The sequence below is a fragment of the Ceratotherium simum genome, chromosome X (genome assembly GCF_057802395.1).
Source record: "Ceratotherium simum simum isolate JZ-2026a chromosome X, ASM5780239v1, whole genome shotgun sequence".
NCBI classification, from domain to species: Eukaryota; Metazoa; Chordata; class Mammalia; order Perissodactyla; family Rhinocerotidae; genus Ceratotherium; species Ceratotherium simum.
This window is the reverse complement of record NC_141940.1, coordinates 92,977,105-92,999,652: the sequence shown is the minus strand read 5'-3', so window position 1 is coordinate 92,999,652 and position 22,548 is coordinate 92,977,105. Positions and strand designations below refer to the sequence as shown.

Sequence of the window (22,548 nt, the reverse complement as noted above, 5' to 3'; positions counted from 1 at the left end):
CCTTCACCTTCTCCACTCCCCCATCTGTATTAGATGCTCATTCTAATTGTGGCTTTCCCGGTACTGCGTTGTAATCATGCGTTTACTTGACTCTCTTCAGATGCCCCCAAATTCCTCCAGAGCAGAGACTTTATCTCCTTTTTTATTCGTAAACAGCATACATTATTCTTTTCTGTGTTTATAAATTTTACACTATAAATTTATGCTGCCTGCTTTTTTCACCTAAAATTTTGGTTTTGAGATTTCTACATGTTAACACGTAGATATATTTCATTCATTTTAAACATTGTATGATTACACCACAAATTACTGATCCATCTTTTGTCATCTGATGATGACAATTAGGTTGTTTCCAGTTTTTCACTAGTTATCGACAATGCTGCAGTGCACAATCCTCTCCTGTACTTTGGAGATTTTCTAGGCTACATACCCAAAGGTGGAATTGTTCACACTTTCGACTTTATTAGATCTTGCTAACCAACTCCAGAATCGTTGAACCAATTAAGAAAGTTCCCTTTCCCCTTCATCCTTTCAACAATGGGTATTATCAAATTGTATAATTTTGAGCAATCATCTGAAAAAATGTGAAATGGTATACCATTCTTATTTTAATTTGTTTCTCTCTAATTCCTAGCGCAATTGGTCATCTTTCCACATCTTGTTACCGTCTTCTGTGACTCATCTATTCATATCCTTTGCTGATTTTTCTATTTGATCATTTGTAATTTTTTAAATATATTCTGGATACTAATCCTCAGCACAGCAAATATCTTCTCATCATTTGTGGTTTGTCTTTTAATTCCATTTATAGAGTTATTCATTGTACATGAATGTGTCCTTTTACTCTACTCAAATAGATCATTCTTTTCCATTATGATTTGTGCATTGTATGGGAATTCAAAAAATTCTGTAGAACAAAATTATTCTCCTACACATTCTTACAAATATTTTCAAATATTTCTTTTTTGATACTTTTTAAATTGAAATAATTTCAAACCAATAGAAAAGTTGCAGGAATAGTACAAAGAACTCCTGTTTACCCTTCACCCAGATTCCACCAATTGTTTTATATTTTACCATAGTTGTTTTATCATTCCCTTTATATATACAATTTTTTCCATTTTAGAGTAAATAGCAGACATCATGCCCCTTTACCCCCTAAATATTTTAGTATATATTTCTTAATAACAAGGACATTCTCTTACATAACTGAAGCATATAATAATCAAAATCATAAAATTAGTATTAATAAATACTATTTTCCAATCTAAAATACATATTCAAATTGAGTTAATTGTTCCAAAAATATCCTTTTTAGCAAAAAAATTAATTTAAAAAAATCTGGCCCAGAATCTGATCCAACATCACACAATAGTTGTCACGTCGCTTTAATCTCTTTTTTTTTTGCTGAGGAAGATTCATCCTGAGCTAACGACCACTGCCAATCTTCTTCTTTTTTCTTGAGGAAGATTCCCCCTGAGCTAACATCTGTGCCAGCCTTCCTCTATATTGTCTGTGGGTCGCCACCACAGCATGGCTGCTGATGAGTAGTGTAGGTCCACACCCAGAACCAAACCCGTGCAGAAGGGGAGAGCACAGAACTTAACCACTAGGCCAGGGGGCCAGCCCCTATTCACCTTTAATCTGAAAGGATTCTTCCATCTTTCTTGTCTTTCCTGACCTTGATATTGTTGAAGAGAATAGGCCAGATATTTGGTAGAAGTTTCTTCAATTTAGGTTTGACCACTATTTCCTCATGAGTAAATCCACGGCTTTTTGTTTATGGCTTTTTGGCAGGTACACCACAAGAGGAATGCTGTGTCCTTCTCATTCATCAAAGAAACACGTACATAATGTGTATTTCAACCATGAATGGTGAGGTTAACTTTGATCACCTGGTTAAGGTGGTGTGTGCCAAGTTTCTCCACTGTAAAGCTACTGTTTTTCCTTTCCAATTAATAAGAATTTTGTGAGGAGATACTTTGAGACTATATAAATACCAAGTTCCTCATTAAACTACTAGTGTCAATTGAGGATTTTGCCCAAACAATTTATTACCATTATGGTTGCCAAATGGTGATTTCTTAACTCCATCATTCCTTCTACATATATTAGTTGGCATTCTACTTCAAGGACGTACTTTTCCTCCCTCTCCATTTATTTATTTATTCATTCATTTATATCAGAATGGTCTACAGGTTCTTATTTTATTCAGTGGTTTATAATCTCTTACTATTATTATCTATTTTGAAGCTAAAAGTGTCCCACATTTGGTCAGTGAGAGTCCTTCTAAGTTTACTCCTCTGTCTTTTTGATTATCCCCACCATTTTTCAAGCACTTCCTTGTGCTGTCACTACAAGATATTCAAGATATCTATCGATATAGGTAGATGTAGCTATGCACATATAGTTATATCTCTTTCCATTTCTATCTATAGATAGATAGATACAGATATAGGTATATGTAGTAATAGATATATTAAAACCCATGAGTTTATACTGGTATGTCCAATTCCAATAACACAATAGAGTACATGTTCAAACTCCACTTTCCACATCTGTAATGCTCTTCTCAAATAGTAACAAACCTGAATCCAATTACCCTGAAAATATTTACTTATTTGTTCAATACTAAAAGACCCCTGAAGCAGTTTCAGAATATGTAACTCATGTCGTTGTAAAAAACAAACCTACTAACTAGAGTTCAATGTTTGTTTTCAGGTTTTTTTCTTTAGTCCTAATATATTTAGTCAAAATATTGTGTTTCAAAATGACTGATTTGTTTCCTCTCTCCCCTCCTCCTCTTCCTGTTTGGAGCATTTATGTTAGTTAAGTTACTCATTTGAAAATCAGTCTGGTTCATTGTGTTCCCATGTGTATTCCACATTAAGTTTTTGCTCTGTCCTTCTCTGTTTCTTCTTTGTCTTTCTTATTTTGTAGCTGTGTTTCTCCCTTTTTCATTTGATTAATTTAGCTAGTGGTTTATATGTTTTGTTACTTTTTTCAAAGCACCGGAATTTTGCTTTATTACTTTGACCTACTATTTTCTATTCCTAATCTTCATTATTTTTCTACTTTATTCTTTTATTTTTATTGCTATAAGTGTTTAAGGCTATGAATTTTCCTCTGATCTCTACTTTAAATGTATCCAATAGTCCCTGACATGTAGTGTTTTCATTACTTGTTTGTTTAGGAATTTTTTTAGATATCCTGTAATTTTGGCTTATGTTTTCCCTTTCACTCAAGAGTTGTTTAATAGAAGATTTTTTAAATTTCTAGTTGGAGAGCTTTTGGGTTTTTTTTAAATTCTAGTTTTATTGCACTGTGATAAGAAAGTATTGTTTGTAATATTTCCACTATATGGAACTTATTAATGCTTTCTTTGTGACCTAATATTTGATCAATTTTTGTGACTATTTCATGTGCAATTGAGAAGGAAGGTGTACTCTCTATTTTTAGGTTCTAAAGTTCAGTATAGATCAACGAGATCTAGCTTATTAATTATGCTGTTTACTTCTTCGATATCCTTACTTGTATTTCTGCCACTTGATCTCTTCTGCACTGGGAGTGGCGTGTTCAAGTCTCCTATTAGCAATGTGTTTCTATCTGTATCTCCTTGCATCTGTAGTTTCTGCTTTTTAAAGATGGTTATTTGGATAGATTTTCATAACTGTTATATATATATTTCATATAATGTTATACATTATGAAATTGGCTTTAACCATTATAAGGTATCCTTTTTTGTCATGTTGTCACCAACCAGGTGCCTCAAGAAACTCAAAGGTGGGTTTGGAAGCAATTAACTGTTTTTCCAAGTTGTTTCTTTTCCTTTTGTATGTTAAGGAGATGTAACCCCCAGCCATCCTGAAACTGACCAGGCCTCACCACAAGAGCTATGTCCATGACCTTTGCCTTATTTTAATGCAAAGATCTCTCCAAGAGGAGCTTAGGCCTTATTATGTGGAAGCATGTTCTCCAACTGAGCCTGTACAAGCGAATATACCAAGGTATATCCCTTTTGAATATTCATTCCCCAACCAAAGTTCCTGCTTTCCTTTGTTCGGGGACACCATGACTTTGGAAATGATTCCTCATGGCCTCCTATTTGCTGCAAATACACTTTACTTTGTGAGACAATTTCCACTGGTGTGGAGTCTTATTTAACTCACCAGGAGGGGAGCCCACTTGGTTCAGTAACAACATTTAATTATTTTTTGGCCTGAATTCTACTTTGTCTGATATCAAAGATCACAGCCCCCACTTGTTATTTCCATTTGCCCATGCCTTTATTTTTAGCCTCTCTGAATCATTTTAACTTAGATGTGTCTCCTGTACACCACATATAGTTGGGTCTTGCTTTGTGAGCTGTATTGAAAATATTTTTCTTTTAGTAGGTAAGTTAAGCCCATTCACATTTATTGATAAGACATATTTTCTATCTCAACTTTGATATATTATTTTATATTGTAATCACCATGTGTGTTACATATATTTACTCTTTATTTTTCTTCATGATGTGTTTTCTTTGCTATTGTAATTTATACATTTCTTTTGGTATTTAGGAAGGCTTGTATTTTTGTTCTAGTGGGGTTTTTTTGTTTTTTGTTTTTTTAGCTGAGGAAGATTCGCCCTGAGCTAACATCTGTTGCTAATCTTCCTCTTTTTTTTTTTTTGTATGTGAGCTACAACCACAGCATGGCCACCGACAGACAAATGGTGTAGGTCCGTGCCTGGGAACCAAACCTGGGCCCCTGAAGCAGAGTGCACCAAACTTGACCACTAAGCCACCGAGGCTGGCCCTCTAGTGTTTATTTTTGTACTTATAACTTCTTTAAGAGAATTGAACATCTTCAAATTTATCAAGTAATATTATATTTTTAAAAAGTGATTATAGCTAATACATTGAAATTTTAATTTCAGTAAGTATACTTTTTATTTATAGAAGTTTCATTTGTTTTTTAAATCTGTATGTTCTTTCTTTTAAATAGGATCCTACTCTTTACTTATAATTTCTCTTGCTTATTTTCTGTTTAATCATTTTAAACAAACTTAGTTTAGAGTCCTTAACCAAGTTCTTTTGTGTTTATAGGATGCCACTTCACATCTTTCCTGTGTTGGCTGAGTCTCCTTCATAGTGGATTGTTCCCTCATGTGTTTATAAATGTTTCTGCTGATCCCACCTATGTGGCAGGCTGTAGAGCTGGGACTCTCACCTTCTGATTCCTAGTGTCCTCTCTAAGAGGCCACAGCTCACACACTGATCACTGCCCAGTCATAGTCACATTCCACACACAGAAGGCCTCTGCCTTCTACAGAAAGGATATTTTCCAAATAGAAAAGCAGTTATAATAAGAATGACTTTCTTAAGGTAGTAACAGAATAAAATATCTTACATTAGAACTGTCTGAAAAATCTAGGACTTGACTCCACCATGCACATCCATCTATTGCCCTACCTGTTCTCACATGCCACCTTTTTTAGTACACGGATACCTCCACCGTTGTATTTCTGTAAGATACTCCCCACATACTGTCTACTTTCCCATAAACACATAGAATCTTATATTCATTGATTCAATAGTTTTTCATATAACAATTATTTATTGAGCATCTACTCTGATGTAGCAGAACCTCTCCCAAACATTGGGATAAATCAGTGATTCGGACAGAGCGAACACTTCTAAACACCCTAGATCTGAGATTCGTAGTCTTTTCTAACTTGCAACTTTTCTTCTTGCTTTGTTTTCCTTCCATGACACCTATCTTCCCATTCTGCCTCCCCTGACACATCTACCACAAAGGAACATCTGAAATGGCATATATCTCTTTTTAAAATAAATTGAAAGTAAACTAGTTCTGGGCCGGCTCCGTGGCTTAGCGGTTAAGTGCGCGCGCTCTGATGCTGGCGGCCCGGGTTCGGATCCCGGGAGCGCCCCGAGGCACCACTTCTCCGTCCAACGCGAGGCCGAGTCCCACGTACAGCAACTGGAAGGATGTGAACCTATGACATGCAACTGTCTACTGGGGCTTTGGGGGGAAAAACTGAATAAATAAAATCTTTAAAAAAAAAAAAAAGAAAGTAAACTAGTTCTGAGAATTGCAAGACACCTCCTGAAATAACTGAAGACAGTTTGGGACATGTCGGGACCAGCGCTGGGAAGCACTGTTATTGATGTTCAAAGAATCTGTGTTACACACACCCGTGGATGAAGAAAGCACAGGGGAGGCCAGCGGAGCTAACACTTCTGAGCAAGCTCAAACTGGCCTATAAGCAAGGAAATATTTGCCCAGTCGGAGAATTGCTTTTGAGGAATGAGGTCATCCTGCAATCTAGAGCCTTTCTACAAGATGCAAGAGCCTTTGGCAGCAGGAGGCAGTGCCTTTGATGGTATTTCTGTGGGAACTTCCTTTTCTCCTCCGTTGAAGCCTTGCTTCTCAAGTCTCCCTTGTCCTGATGTTCTCATAAATATCACTGCCCCATTCCTCTGAGCTTCTGAAAGTTGACACTCTTCATTATTTTGTGCTTACTTGGGTTACATCCACATTTCAAGTGCTCCTCCTGAGCATTTAAAAGAATTAGCACCAATCCTTCACAAACTCTTCCAAAAAATAGAAGAGAAGAGAACACTTTCTAACTCATTCTACCAGGCCAGTATTACCCTCACACCAAAAACAGACAAAGGAATTATAAGCAAAGTTATGAATATCCCTTATGAATAGAGACACAGAAATCCTAGCAAACCAAATCCAGCAATATATAAAAAGGATTATACACCACAACCAAGTAGGATTTATTCTAAGAATGCAGAGTTGGCTTAGCATCTGAAAATCAATGGATGTAATATACCATATTAATAGAGTGGAGGTCAAAAACCATATGATCATCTCAGTAGACACAGAAAAAGCATTTGAAAAAAATCCAACACCTTTTTTGATAAAAACACTCAAAAAACTAGGAATAGAAAGGAACTTCATTAACCTAGTAAAGGCCATGTATGAAAAACCACAGCTAACATCACATCTGATAGTGAAATACAGGATGCTTTCTCCCTAAGATCAGGGACAAGAGAAGGATGTTCACTCTTTCCATTTCTGTTCAACATTGTTCTGGAGGTTTTAGCCAAGGCAATTAGACAAAAATGAAATAAACAAAAGGCCTCCAGATTGGAAATGAAAAAGTAAAATTATCCCTATTCACAGATGTGATCGTGCGTATAGAATATCCTAAGCAACACACACACACACACGAAAAAAACTATTATAAATAACAAACAAGTTTAGTAAGGTTGCAGGATATATGATCAATATACAGAAATCAATTGTATTTCTATACATTAATGATGAACAATTTAAGAATGAAACTAAGAGAACAATTCCATTTACAATAGCATCAAAAATAATAAAATACTGGGGAATAAAGTTAACAAAAGAAGTGCAAGACTTGTACATTGAAAACTACAAAACATCAGTGAAAGAAACTAAAGAAGACCTAAACAAATGGAGAGAGATCCATTTCATGGATTGGAAGACTTAATATTGTTAAGTTTACAATACCCTTCAAATTGATCTAAAAATTCAATACCATCACTATCATAATTCCAAATGCTTTTTTTGCAGAAATGAACAACGTGATCTGAAAATTCATATGGAAATGCCAGGGACCCAGAATATTCAAAGTTATCTTGAAAAAGAAGAACAAAGTTGTAGGACTCACACTTCCCAATTTCAGAACTTACTACAAAGCTACAGTAATCAAGGCAGTGTGGTACTGGTGTAAGGATACACATGCAGATCAATGGAATAAAATTGAGAGTCCAGAAATAAACTGTTATATTTATGGTCAATTGATTTTTGACAAGGGTGCCAAGATAATTAAATGGTGGAAAGAATAGTCTTTTCAACAATTGGTGCTAAAACAACTGGATGTCCATATGCAAAAGAATGAATTGGTACCCCTGCTATACACCAATACATTGTCATCACACCATATACAAAAATTAAGTTGAAGTGGACCAGAGACCCAAATGTAAGAGCTAAAACTATAAAACTCTTGAAAGAAAATATAGGAGTAAATCTTCTTGAACTTGATTTAGGCAATGGTTTTTTTGGCATGACACCTAAAGCACAAGCAACAAAAGAAAAATAGATAAATTGGACTTCATCAAAATTAAAAACTTTTGTGCTTCAGAGGGCATCATCAAGAAAGTGAAAAGGCAACTCAGAGCAAGGGAGAAAATATCTGCAAATCATATATCTGATAAGGGACTTGTATCTAAAATATACAAAGAACTCTTACAATTCAACAAAAAAACCCTAATTTAAAAATGGACAAAGGATTTGAGTAGACATTTCTCCAAAGAAGATACACAAAAGGCCAGTAAACACATGAAAAGATGCCCCATATCATTAGTCATTAGAGAAATGCACATGACAACCACAATGGGATACCACTTCACACCCACTAGATTGGTTATATTCAAAAAGATGGACAATAATAAGTGTTGGTGAGGATGTGGAGAATTTGAAACCTGCATACATTGCTGATGGGAATGTAAAATGTTGCATCTGCTTTGGAAAACCATATGTCAGTTTCTCAAAAAGTTAAACACAGAGTTACCATATGTTATGAGAGGTTTGGGGATTTGATCGGAGACGTAAAAGACACTTTTTACTCTAAACAAATGGACTGAAGGTATATTTTATTATATAGAGGATAGTAAAGGTGACAGTCTGCAAACAGATCTAAATAGGTCAAATATTAAGAGGGAAAAAACATCAGCCCGACTGGAAAGGGAAAATACCCACATCGGCTGAAGAGAAATGACACAAATCAACCAGAAAGAGAAACACCAGGTTAACCGAAAAGAGAACACATCAAATCAATTACTTTATATCAAATCAATTATTTTACATCAAATCAGTTATTCACAACATCCACGCCCCACTGCCGGGAGAGCTCTGTCAATCGATGTGGCTGGGCAAGGATCACACGTCCTGGGCAAGGCGTCCCTTCCACAGGTGGAACTCTCACCGGGACTCAGTTTCCAGCAGTTTTTATACCATCAGTAATTTTCAGAGTAAGCAATTACAGAGTTTGCAGAGCAAGCATTTAGTGTTCCCATGCATAAAATGGTTATCAGTGGCGTACGTGCACTGAGCCCCCTGGCTAACGTCCCAGCCCAGTAGTTGCGTACGTGCATTGTTCTCTTTGGTTATCGTCCTAGCCCGGCACAGATGGCCAGTCCATTCTGGGCCACGACGCTCTAAGAGCCTTGAAATGTTACAACTTGCAACTCTCTCCGTGGGAGAAAGGCCAGTTCCCGGGAAAAGGCCAGTTCCCACCACACAGAAAGCAGCTTTGTATTTCTTTTTTGTGCTGGTGGCTGTAGGTCAATGGAGCGGCCAAACATGGCTGTACTCATGTCAAGACATATTCGGCCGTGGCCGTCTTCATTAACCATAAGACACCATATGCACAGACAATGAACTTTGTATGCAAGTACATAAGGCACATCTAAGAATCTAAAATCTAATGACTACAATAATTATAAAACTATCTCGCAATAAAGGACCCAAACCCCAAGGTAACCAATCAAACAACCCCTTAGAATATGAAATGTTATTAACTTGATCTTGTAAATCATGTACAGTATCAAAGATAACATTAGTTTGATCTGATACATTGAAACAACACATACCCGGTATTTTAGTACAAGGTGTTTGATGAAGAAGAAACAAATAGTCTAAAGCAGCTCGTTGTATAAGAGTCTCTCTACGCAGTTTTTGTAATTTTTGAGATATAGCCAAGAAGGCTCTAACAGTATCATTCATTATATGTGTCAACAAGCAGGAAAGGTGTTCAATTTGACGATGGTTGTTTACAATTAGGCCAGGATCAGGTAGTAGAAGGGCGGCCAGCGTTGCCACAGTAGAGATGGGAAGAAGGTTAACATGAGGGTCACAATCTGCAGTGAGTGCTCGTTTTATTCGAGAATTTTTGGTAGGGAAAGCGGCTATAAGGGGAACTATTGGGCCAATACCACATGTAGCAGATGTGTCAGTTGGAATGTGTGAATACGCAGCATTATCACATAACCAGAAATATCTAGCAGGTAATCGTGAGGGGGTAGGAATATTAACAGGGATAGTCTTATTACAATAGAATGGAATATATGTACAATTAATATAGTAACATGTAGTGGAAGTCACTCCTGATATGGGCATCGTTACTAAAGAAAGAGGAATAGTAACTTTAGCATGTAACACATTAGGTAAAGTAACACCTAGACCCAACAGATTAGCTTGTAGAGGTCCAGAAGGATTATTACTGTTTCTGAGACAAAAAGCAGTTTCATTAAGAACTGTATGAGCTAAATGTAACCACAGATTAGTGTTTTTAAGAGGAGTAGTGGCATTAGGAAGGATGCTAATAAATCGAGTTTCTTTAAGAAACGGGGAATCTGGATTTCCCTTCTTCCATTTAATACAAGAATACCAGCCCCCATCACGGAGGGTAACAGAAGACAGAGCAATGGAGAAATTATAACTAGTTCTGTGTGACTGGTCAGATATAGGCTTGTACCGAGAGATTGCTTGATGTTTCTGAGACCAAATTTTTTGGCCATTTATAGTCCAGGCTATAGGTCCCACTGGTGTAGAGCAGTTGGTCCAGCAGTGCAGGGTCAAGGGTCATCCTACGGAGACATTAGTTGGTGTGTAGGTCTGCAGCAGACATGGAAGTGTAGCACAGCATAGCAAACACAGCAGGAGTATCTATTTACGCAAAGAAACAGAATTTTTAGGAACATGATATAACTGTTTATTTTCTGGATACATAACTATGAGTGTTGTAGTGGGCCCTTGGGCCACTACTTTTGCGGCACGGGGAGCCGCATTGGGTGGATGTGTCACCCACACTTTTGCTCTAGGTTTCCATCTATCTGTAGACCCAAATCTTTGCATTTTTCTTTTAGTTAATTCACTTGGAGGTTGTCCTTGTGACACATTTGGAGTCAAGAGGGGAAGCACCAATAATTGTCCCACTCGTTCCCCAGACTCTACAGTTAGTATTGCCTCACTACCATTATATAATATAAATTTTATTTTTCTTTGGTAATCTGGATCAATGACTCCTCCCAGTACATTAATACCTTTTGCTGCCAGTCCAGAGCGTCCTTTTAACAAACCAAAGGTATTTTTGGGAAACTGTACCCCTATCCCAGTAGGGACTATAGACTGCTTCTTAGGGGGCAATTGAATAGAATGAACAGTAGATAAATCTAATCCAGCCGCTTCGGCCGTGGCACGAAAAGGCGGTTTAGCAGACTGAGTCAGGAGCCAATAGGTTAAGGTCATAAACTCATGGGTGGCGGCTGCCACTTCTGTAATCTTTGCTGGTAACAACCTTGACAGAGGAGTCTCATTAGGGCCTAGTGGCCTGTTATTTAACATATTTAGAGCAGTACTTAGATGGTTGTGCCACCCCTTTAATGAGCCATGACCGAGTTTCCTCAATTGTTGTTTAAGCAATCTATTTATTCGTTCTATGAGGCCTGCAGCTTGGGGGTAATAAGGTATATGATAAATCTATTTTATATAATTTTTTTTGGTATAAGTTTGAATCAACTTACCTGTAAAGTGGGAACCGTTGTCACTCTGAATTTGCCTTGGTGTTCTATAATATAACTTGATTATATCTAATAATTTTATGGCACTCTGTTGGGTGGCCACTTTAGCTGGTATAGCCAATAAATAACCAGAATATGTATTAACAGCAGTGCAGGCATAAGTATAGCTACAAGAATTTGGCAATGGTCCAATAAAATCTATTTGCCAGGTATGGGCAGGAAATAATCCCTTTTGGATATGACCTTGGTAGGGGTGTGGAACTCCCCGTTTATTTAACTGTTGGCATAACTGACACTGTTGTACTGCAGTGGCAATATCATCGTGAGTGACAAGGATTCCCCTTTGTTGTGCCCACCTGTATGACGCTTGTTCTCCCAAGTGTCTACACTTTTCGTGGACCCATTGTGCTAAGCCTGGGTTGTGCGTTGCACGAATCTGCACCAGCTGATTAGCATGAGAATTATGTTTTCGTTCTGCAGAAATTAAAGAACTGTGAGCATCAACATGAAATATAGTGACAATAGTGTTTTGACACCATAACCATATGTCTTCCCATAATTTCTTTCCCCATATTTCTTTATCATTAATTTTCTTTTTTTTTTTTTTTTAAAGATTTTATTTATTTTATTTTTTCCCCCCAAAGCCCCAGTAGATAGTTGTATGTCATAGCTGCACATCCTTCTAGTTGCTGTATGTGGGACTCGGCCTCAGGATGGACGGAGAAGTGGTGCCTCAATGCGCACCCGGGATCCGAACCCGGGCCACCAGCATCGCAGCGCGCGCACTTAACCACCAAGCCACAGGGCCGGCCCAATCATTAATTTTCTAATCATGTTTTTTCCATTGTGGCATCTACGTTGCCAAACCTTGTGCCACTGCCCACGAATCAGTATATATATGACATTGTTGCCCCTGTTCTTGTTGAAGTGCCTGATACACCGCATAGAGTTTAGCATATTGGCTATTCATATTATCTCCGGTGGTGACAATTGTTTGTTGGGTGGATGGGTTATAGGCAACTGCTTTTTATTTCTGTGAGCTTGATATCATTTTGGCAGAACCATCTGTAAACCACGTATGTTTTTGTTGTTCTTCAGTCAATTGATCATATGAGACACCCCATTTAACAGGAGATTTTGTTATATCAGTCTTAGGTGACACAGTTGGCTCACTGCTATATTGAGACACTTGTTCATGCAATAGAGACAACCCCTTTGGGCCAGGTTTGGCCCGGTCTTGAATATATCATTTTCATTTGATAATATTAAATTTTTGTGCTTGTCCAATTTTATGAGTAACAGGCGGGCTATGAATCCATTGCATGATGGGTATTTGGGGTCGCATAATTACCTCATGTCCCAGGGTAAGGCTTTTTGAGTCTATTAGAGCCCAATAGCAGGCTAACAACTGTTTTTCAAAAGGACTATATCTTTCACCGGAACAGGGAAGCTTGCGACTCCAAAATCCCAGAGGATAACGTCGGGCACCTTGTTTTTGTCATAGACTCCAGCTGGCATACTGATCAATGACATCTACCTGTAACTCAATGGGTCCCGGTTTAATTGGCCATAGATCTAAAGCAGTCTGAATAGCATGTTTGGCTGCTTCATAAGTTTCTTTTTGTTTTATTCCCCATTTAAATTTATATTTTTTTCTGGTAACTTTATATAAAGGTGCAAGGAGCCGACTTAAATGTGGAATATGTGCCCTTTATTTATTTATTTTTTTTTAAAGATTTTATTTATTCATTTTTCCCCCCAAAGCCCCAGTAGATAGCTGTATGTCATAGGTTCACATCCTTCTAGTTGCTGCACGTGGGACTCGGCCCCGCGTTGGACGGAAAAGTGGCGCCTTGGGGCTTGCCCAGGATCCGAACCCGGGCCGCCAGCATCAGAGCGCGCGCACTTAACCGCTAAGCCACGGAGCCGGCCCATATGTGCCCTTTAAAATCCAAATAATCCAATAAATTTTTGTGCTTTTTTTTTTGTTACGAGGTGCTGCAAAATCTAATATCTTTTGTCTAGCTTTAGGTAAAATTTCTTGTTTTCCATTATTCCAAAGTACTCCCAAAAATTTAACATTTGAACTCGGGCCCTGAATTTTAGCTGGATTAGTTTTCCATCCATCCTCCTCAAGTGTGTCCATTACTTTTTCTAACTGTTGTTGTACCTTTTCTTCTTCATTTCCTTGGATCATAATATCATCTATATAATGTACTATTTGGACATCATCAGAAGCAGGTACCTTTGCCAAGGTTTCAGCAACCTGTCGATGGCAGATAGTGGGACTATGCACATATCCCTGAGGAAGTCTAGTAAAGGTATATTGTTGTCCCAGCCACGTGAAAGCAAACTGTTCTTGGACACTTTTAGGTATAGGTATGGTGAAAAAGGCATTAGCCAAGTCTATGACTGCATATCAAGTGCCTGGATAACATTGCACTTTTTCTATAAGAGTAATCAAATCAGGGACGGCCGCTTGAATAGCTGGAGTCACTTTGTTTAGCTCTCTGTAATCTACAGTCATTTTCCATGTCCCATCACCTTTTTTAACAGGCCAGATAGGATTATTTCAGGCTGTAGTTACTCTGCGAAGGACTTTTACAGCCAAATAATCTTTTATGGTCTCAGATATTTTTTGTTGTCCTCCAGGGATGCGATACTGTCTTTGATTGATCACTTGCGTGGCAGGTGGAATTTTTACTTCATGATGCAAACATCCCACAATTACAGCATTAATATGAAAAGACAAAGCTCTAATAGCAAATTGGTATTGTCCATCAGCCAAATTTAATGTCAATCTTTTTAGAATATCAATCCCAATTATATATTCTGGTATTGGTACAATCATAACTAGATATGTGCGCTGGGGTAGTTGCCCAATTTGCATAGAAAGATTAGTGGTAACTGCCTGGATTTCTTTTCCTCCCAATCCAGTTATCAGAATTGATGTACCTTGAAACTTAGTTGGATTCCCATAGATAAGGGTGGCCTCTGCCCCTGTATCTACAAGTGCCTTCACACTAGTTGTAGATCCATTTTTCCAAAATATTTTAATTGGTACATGTGGTCTAATATCTTTTCTTATAGTGGCACTAATCGATATAGAGGTTTGGCCTTCCCCTCAATCACATAAGTCAGCAAGAAGAGGATCCAAGGGAGGAGGCGGTGCACTAGGTGCAGTAGGCACTGGGTTGGAAGCATCCTCTATACTGTCCCTTCTGTTCACTTGTTTTACATTCAGCCCTTTTTCTTTATATAGTTTCCATAATTTTTTAGTGTCAACTCCATCAATCTGGTCTTTAGGTACTCCTGCCTGGAGTAGGGCCAAAAACATATCACCTCGAGTTATTTTATCCTTTTTAAAGAATGTTTCTCTTTTTTCTCTTCTTGGAGAGTTTTCAGTTGTCTGTTAGTCTCCCAAGTCTGCTAGCTGCATAATCTTATCTGCAAGTGTTGATATAGGGCTTTCAGTTTCATTCATGAGAAGGGTTGTAATTATTTGTTTGTATGCCGGAGGTGCAGTTTTTATCAACTTGTTTTGCACCTGGACACTTAAAGTCATTTTATTTAACGCTTCACCACACCCCAGAAACACAGCCCGTTTCATGGTTTCTTCTCTCATCTTTTGGACACAATCTTTTAAAGTATACCATGGTCTATTAGTGTCTGGCCACATATCATCCGTGGGGTATTTATCTTGAGCTCCTTTTACTGCAAGAGCCAATAAAGTTGTACCATCAGTGTCTTGTCCACGATCATTTGGGGGGTGAGCATTCATGCTCCAGTCTCTGAAAGCTCCCCGTATTACTGGATCATTGGACAAAATTACAAATTTAAAAGCATCTCCTGCATCCAGATTAATTCCTGTAGCGCCCATATCATATAGGCGAACAAGCCAGGTTATAATGGCTTCTCTAGGCTTTTGTGTAGCCCGGGCTAAAATATCAGAAATTTCTTGTTGGTTAAAATCCTCAATCACATCTTTCCTTACAGGATGATTACCATCCATTTCCATCTGCCGCCGGCGAAGAGGACGTGCCTCTGTGCGTTTGGGCGGTTTTTCCTCTTCCTCATAATCAGTTTCAGAATCATCATCCCAGATATCACCATCCCATGTGTCCGGGTCCCACTTAGGACCGGCCGATGCTATGGCCATATGAACTTTTCGTTCATTTACCTTTCCTCTTCTCTTTCTATATTTATATTTGGCAACTCTTACAGCAGCCTTTTCTGCTATAGCTTGGTAGTTACGAGCCTGATCTCCCAGTGCAAGATATTGACATTGAATCATAGCCAAGCGAGACTGCAAATCTAAATTTTCTTTTTCCGAGAGTGCCTTCTCTGTCTGTATCTTATCCCTATCTTCTATAGCCCGGCGATAAGCAGTCAACAAACACCAACCTCGCCGTGCCAAAAAAGAAACATCATCTTTCGCTTTCCTTTCCACCGTCTGCAAAGCTTTGGTCACATCCAACGGTTCAAATCGTCGCAGACGAGCATCCCAAGCTTCACATAACCCTGACCTGCGAGCCCACTCCCCAGCCAGAGTGCAAAAGGGAGGGTCCTCCCATCCTGGAATTTCTTCCACCTTGACTTCAGGCAACTGTAAATCTGAATTTTCTTTTTCCAAGAGTGCCTTCTCTTTCTGTATCTTATCCCTATCTTCTATAGCCCGGCGATATTCTGTTTCCAAGAGTGCCTTCTCTTTCCGTATCTTATCCCTATCTTCTATAGCCCGGCGATAAGCAGTCAACAAACACCAACCTCGCCGTGCCAAAAAAGAAACATCATCTTTCGCTTTCCTTTCCAGCGTCTGCAAAGCTTTGGTCACATCCAACGGTTCAAATCGTCGCAGACGAGCGTCCCAAGCTTCACATAACCCTGACCTATGAGCCCACTCCCCAGCCAGAGTGCAAAAGGGAGGGTCCTCCCATCCTGGAATTTCTTCCACCCTGGTTTCAGTTACCTTTCGTTTGAATAGGAAAGGCATCTCCTTAATCGAATCCTGCTCACAGCGCCAATTATGTTATGAGAGGTTTGGGGATTCGATCGGAGACGTAAAAGACACTTTCCACTCCAAACAAATGGACTGAAGGTATATTTTATTATATAGAGGATAGTAAAGGTGACAGTCTGCAAACAGATCCAAATAGGTCAAATATTAAGAGGGAAAAAACATCAGCCCAACTGGAAAGGGAAAATACCCACATCGGCTGAAGAGAAATGACACAAATCAACCAGAAAGAGAAACACCAGGTTAACCGAAAAGAGAACACATCAAATCAATTACTTCATATCAAATCAATTACTTCACATCAAATCAGTTACTCACAACATCCACGCCCCACTGCCGGGAGAGCTCTGTCAATCGACGCGCCTGGGCAAGGATCACACGTCCTGGGCAAGGCGTCCCTTCCACAGGTGGAACTCTCACCGGGACTCAGTTTCCAGCAGTTTTTATACCATCAGTAATTTTCAGAGTAAGCAATTACAGAGTTTGCAGAGCAAGCATTTAGTGTTCCCATGCATAAAATGGTTATCAGTGGCGTACGCGCACTGAGCCCCCTGGCTAACGTCCCAGCCCAGTAGTTGCGTACGTGCATTGTTCTCTTTGGTTATCGTCCTAGCCCGGCACAGATGGCCAGTCCATTCCGGGCCACGACGCTCTAAGAGCCTTGAAATGTTACAACTTGCAACTCTCTCCGTGGGAGAAAGGCCAGTTCCCGGGAAAAGGCCAGTTCCCACCACACAGAAAGCAGCTTTGTATTTCTTTTTTGTGCTGGTGGCTGTAGGTCAATAGAGCGGCCAAACATGGCTGTACTCATGTCAAGACACCATATAACACAGAAATTCCATCCTTAGATACATTCTCAAGAGAGCTGAAAACATGTCAACACAAAAACTTGTACACAAATGTTCATAGTAACATTATTCATAATAGTCAAAAAGTCAAAATAACCCAGTTGTCCATCAATTGGTGAATGGATAAGCAAACTCTGGTATATGCATACAATGGAGCATTATTCTCCCATAAAATGGAATGAATTAACTGATACATATTAATATATCAGTTGATGAAGCTTGAAAACATTACGCAAAGTAAAAAATGCCAGGGCCGGCCCGGTGGCTTGGTGGTTAAGTGAGCGCGCTCCACTGCTGGCGGCCCGGGTTCGGATCCCGGGCTCGCACCGACGCACTGCTTCTCTGGCCATGCTGAGGCCGCGTCCCACATACAGCAACTAGAAGGATGTGCAGCTGTGACACACAACTATCTACTGGGGCTTTGGGGGGAAAAATAAATAAATAAAATCTTAAAAAAAAAAAAAAAATGCCAGACACAAAAGGCTACATATCTCATATGAAATATCCAAAGTAGGCAAATCGATAGAGAAAGACTGATTAGAGGTTGCCAGGCGTTGGGGGCGTGGGGAATGGGGAGTGACTGCTAATGGGTTTCTTTTAGGGGTGATGTAAATGTTCTGGAATAGTGATCAGTGTACAACTTGTGAATGTATTAAAAACCACTGAATTGTACACTTTAAAAGGTGAACTTTGTGGTATGTGAATTTTATCTCAATAAAGCTTTTAACAAACATTTTTAATTAATTAAAATTAAATAAAATTAAAAATTTGTTTCCTCGGTTGCACTAGTCACATTTCAAGTGCTCAATAGCCATATATGGCTAGTAGCTACCACACTGGATAGCACAGATATAGAACGATTTGGTTATCACAGGACATTTTATTGGACAATGCTGGTCCGGATCACACTACCAGATCCCAAAGATTTAAGAAATATATCAAGCACATGCAATGTAACGGCCTTATTTGAAGAAACTGTAAAATAAAGTTGAAAAAATGGGGGTATTTTGAATATTGACTGGATATTTGATTATATTAAGGAATTAATATTAAATCTTTTTAGGTATGACAATAACATTGTGGTTATGTTTTCCAAAAGTACTTATCTTTTAGAGATAAATACTAAAATACTCATGGATGAAATGATATAGTGTCTGGGATTTACTTCAAAATAATCCAAGGGTCAGGAGATCAGGGAAAATAGATATAACAAAATGGGCCATGAGTTAATAATTGTTGAATTTCAACAATGGGGATCTGAGAGCTCATTATACTTTCTCTCTCTTTGAAAATGTTTGAAATTTTTCATAATAAACAGTCAATAAACAAACAGTCAGCCACTACTTATTCATATCCAATTAACTATTACCACATGGAAATATGATGTTGTCAGGTTTTTTAAGTTTTTAAGAGAATTCAGAAATCCAAATTCTAAAGTAAAATCTTTGGTGTTTCATTGCTGGTTCATTTGTTTCATCACAGGGCACAAAAAACAACCACACCTGGAGCTTGGATTCAGCACACAGCCCCCGCTTTACGATGTCCAGTTTAGAATAATCGATGGAATTAATGGATTCTGGAGGCATCCATCATAAAAGTGATTTATCATGAACATATAGTTAACATCGTGCATTTTATTTTAAAAATTATGACCTATTTCAAAAAAGTACAAAGAATAATAAAACAATCACTCATATACCTATGTAGCCTTAACAAATATTAAAATATTAAAATATAGCCATATAAAATATATATAATGCAAATATATAAAATATAAAATGGCCATATTTGCTTCAAAAAGAAATAAAATGTTATAGATGTCATTATTGTCTTCTTTGTGCCTCTCCTTGATCCCATTCTGCCTGCCTCTCCTAATAACACTATCCTCAACTTTGTGTCCATCTTTCCAAACCAAATTTATAGAATTTCACTACAGCTGTATGTATCTATAAACAATAAATGTGTTGCTTTCCTGTTCCTGGATTTTAAATAAGAAGTTTCATTTAAAAAAAATCAATTGCATTTCTTTTTTTTTTTTTTTTTTAAAGATTTTATTTATCTTATTTTTTTCCCCCCAAAGCCCCAGTGGATAGTTGTATGTCGTAGCTGCACATCCTTCTAGTTGCTGTATGCGGGACTCGGCCTCAGGATGAACGGAGAAGTGGTGCCTCAATGCGCACCCGGGATCCGAACCCGGGCCACCAGCATCGCAGCGCGCGCACTTAACCACCAAGCCACAGGGCCGGCCCCATCAATTGCATTTCTATCTACCAACAACAAACAGCTAGAAAACCAACTTTTTAAAAGACCATTTAGAATAACATCAAAAAATAATACATATCTAGGAATAAATCTAACAAAAGATAGGCAAGACATTTAGGGAGAAAATGATAAACAACATTAAAAGGCATTAAAGAAGACCAAAATAAATGGAGATATATATTACATTCATGGGCTGGAAAACACAATATCATGAAGATATCAATTCTCCTTACTGTCATTCCAGTCACAATCCCAAAAGAGACATAAAGTGGAGGGGGAAAAAATAAAGCTGCAGAAGACAACATACAAAATGATCTATTTATATAAATTTCAAAAGCATAGGGCCGGCTCCGTGGCTTAGCGGTTGAGTGCGTGCGCTCTGATGCTGGCGGCCCGGGTTCGGATCCTGGGCGCGCCCCGAGGCACCACATCTCCGTCCAACCCGAGGCCGAGTCCCGCGTACAGCAACTAGAAGGATGTGAACCTACGACATACAACTATCTACTGGGGCTTTGGGGGGAAAAAATGAATAAATAAAATCTTTAAAAAAATAAAATAAAAAAAAAAAAAAAAAAGCATATAATATATTGTTTAGTTATATAAACATATATGCAAACTATAATGAAAAGCAAGAATATGATAAATAGAAATACGTGATAAGGGTTACTTTTCAGGGGGAAGGGAACAGGAATTCAAAGGTAATGATAACTTCTATTTCTTAAACAGAGTAGTGTGAATATGAGTGTTCACTGTATGAAAATTATTTATACCTTGCACACACTTCATAAATATTCTTTTGTGTTCAATCGATATTTAATAAAACCAATTTTTAAAAAATAATGATATACGTCTATATCACCACCATGGAAATGTCAACAACATATATGGTTAAGTGACAATGTTGAAAAGCCTTATGTATAATAATATATAAAATATGTACTAAAATGTTAATAGTGGTTACGTATAATGTTAAATAAAATATGCACCTAATTTTAATAATGGTTATGTGTAATAGTCAATAAAATATATGCCAAATCGTTAACTGTGGTTATGTCCTAGGGGAAGTTTGGCAGTCTTTAAAATTTTCTCTGTTGTACAGGAGTTGGATTTTTTGCAATTCATCATCAGAAAGAAAAAGAAAAAATTTTAATAACAAAGAATCATAAACATGCAGGAAATATCCAAAGTATATTATATGAAGAAAAGACTGGATAGATTAAAAGAGAAAAAGTCTGAAAGCAGAGCAAAACAAAAGGTTCTTAAAGTAATCCAGACATGGGGTAAAGTATGGTGGACAAGGAGTCAGAAAGAAAGGGAGAGATTCAAAACACTTCATGAAACGGTTCTAGGGGCTGATGAGACAAGAAAGAGCCTAAATCTAATGGTGGGCAGAAAGGGCGGGGAAGATGTGTTTTTAGAGGGAAGTTGAAGAGATCAGTTTTGGAAGTGATGTGTTTGAAACATAATAGCAAATTTATCCTCTTTTTATAAATAATAATATAGGCACAGAGAATTTGAGCAACTTGCCCAAGTTACTCAGCTGGCAAGAGGTAGAAATAGAAGTCAAATCCTGGCAGTCCACCTCCAAGGCCTTTGCCCGTAACTGCTATACAACTGTGCCTCTTGACATGCATTAGGCAATGTTTAGTTCCACATCTTGGATATTAGTGTTTGAGGGAGTTTAAAGGAGATATTAGGGCTGTAGACAGAATATTTGGGAGTAAACTACACAGAGACGGCTGTTAAAACTGAAAATGAGTTTTCTGAGAGGAGATTATAAAAGATGCAAAGCAGACAACTGAATAAGTCTTGGAAAACAGACCCCTCTACTACTGCTATTATCTTACCAAAGTCAAATGACTTGATAGAAATGACAAGATTTAGAGAAAGACATGTGTTCAAATCCCAGCTCTGCTACTTACTAGCTGGGTGATCTTGGGACAACCATTTAACCTCTCTGTGCTCTAGTTTTTCATCCGTAAAATAGATAGTCATGAGGATTACATGAAAATATATGTGAAGCACTTAGCATTGTAGCAGGCACATAATTGGTGCTCAATAAATGCCACTTTATTTTTTGTCATCTTTTCTATTAGAAAGAGGAAGACCAGAGGCTGAGAGAGTAATATTTAGGCATATAAACATATGCATTAAAATAATAAAGAAATGTTCATTTCCCTGATATTTTCATAAAAGTTCTCCATTTTCTATGCTCTACAAACTTTGGCATCATCTGGAAAAAAAAATCAAGATTTGGTATATGAAATTAGAAAAACTATTTCTGTGTTTACTAGCAGGCTCCATTACAGAAAATGATAGGGAGCATGCTCTCAAACTAATCTCTACCCTGCCTCTTAATTACCAAATTATGGATCACTTTACTCATTACTTTGATCTATTTTCCTTCTAGGTAGAGGTACCTTTCTTTCTTTCTTTTCTTCTCTAGGTGACTCAGAGGAGTAAGAAAGCAAGGAAATAAAGTAGATCTGAGAACCATATCCCAAGTAAAAATGGTAAAATATGTTAAAAATATTTTTAAATAAAAAAAATAAAATTTTGAGTAAAGGACAATATACCACCAAAAAAGATGAGGAATAATTGAAATATGACTTCTAGAAATGACAAATGTAATCATTAAAATTAAAACCTCAATGAGCAATTCAAGGAATTAGATATATTTGAAGAGAGAATTGGTGACATGGAAGAGTTATCTCAGGAAAGTTCCCAGAATGCAACACAAACAGATTAAGATCTGGAAAATATGAATTAGAGATAAATAAAGAAAATCATGAAAG

General features: G+C 37.8%; 1 protein-coding gene and 1 long non-coding RNA gene across 2 annotated transcripts in view; both read right to left on the bottom strand.

The window, feature by feature from the left end:
* The window catches only part of EFHC2 (EF-hand domain containing 2), a 269,392-nt gene that overhangs the window by 178,056 nt on the left and 68,788 nt on the right, over window positions 1-22,548 (bottom strand). The gene's annotated exons all lie outside the window — the stretch shown is intronic.
* On the bottom strand, window positions 8,682-12,414 carry LOC147911944 (uncharacterized). Its single transcript, XR_015550672.1, has 2 exons — window positions 11,983-12,414; window positions 8,682-10,772 (listed from the first exon to the last, which is right to left on the bottom strand). It is a non-coding gene; the product is annotated as an uncharacterized LOC147911944 (long non-coding RNA).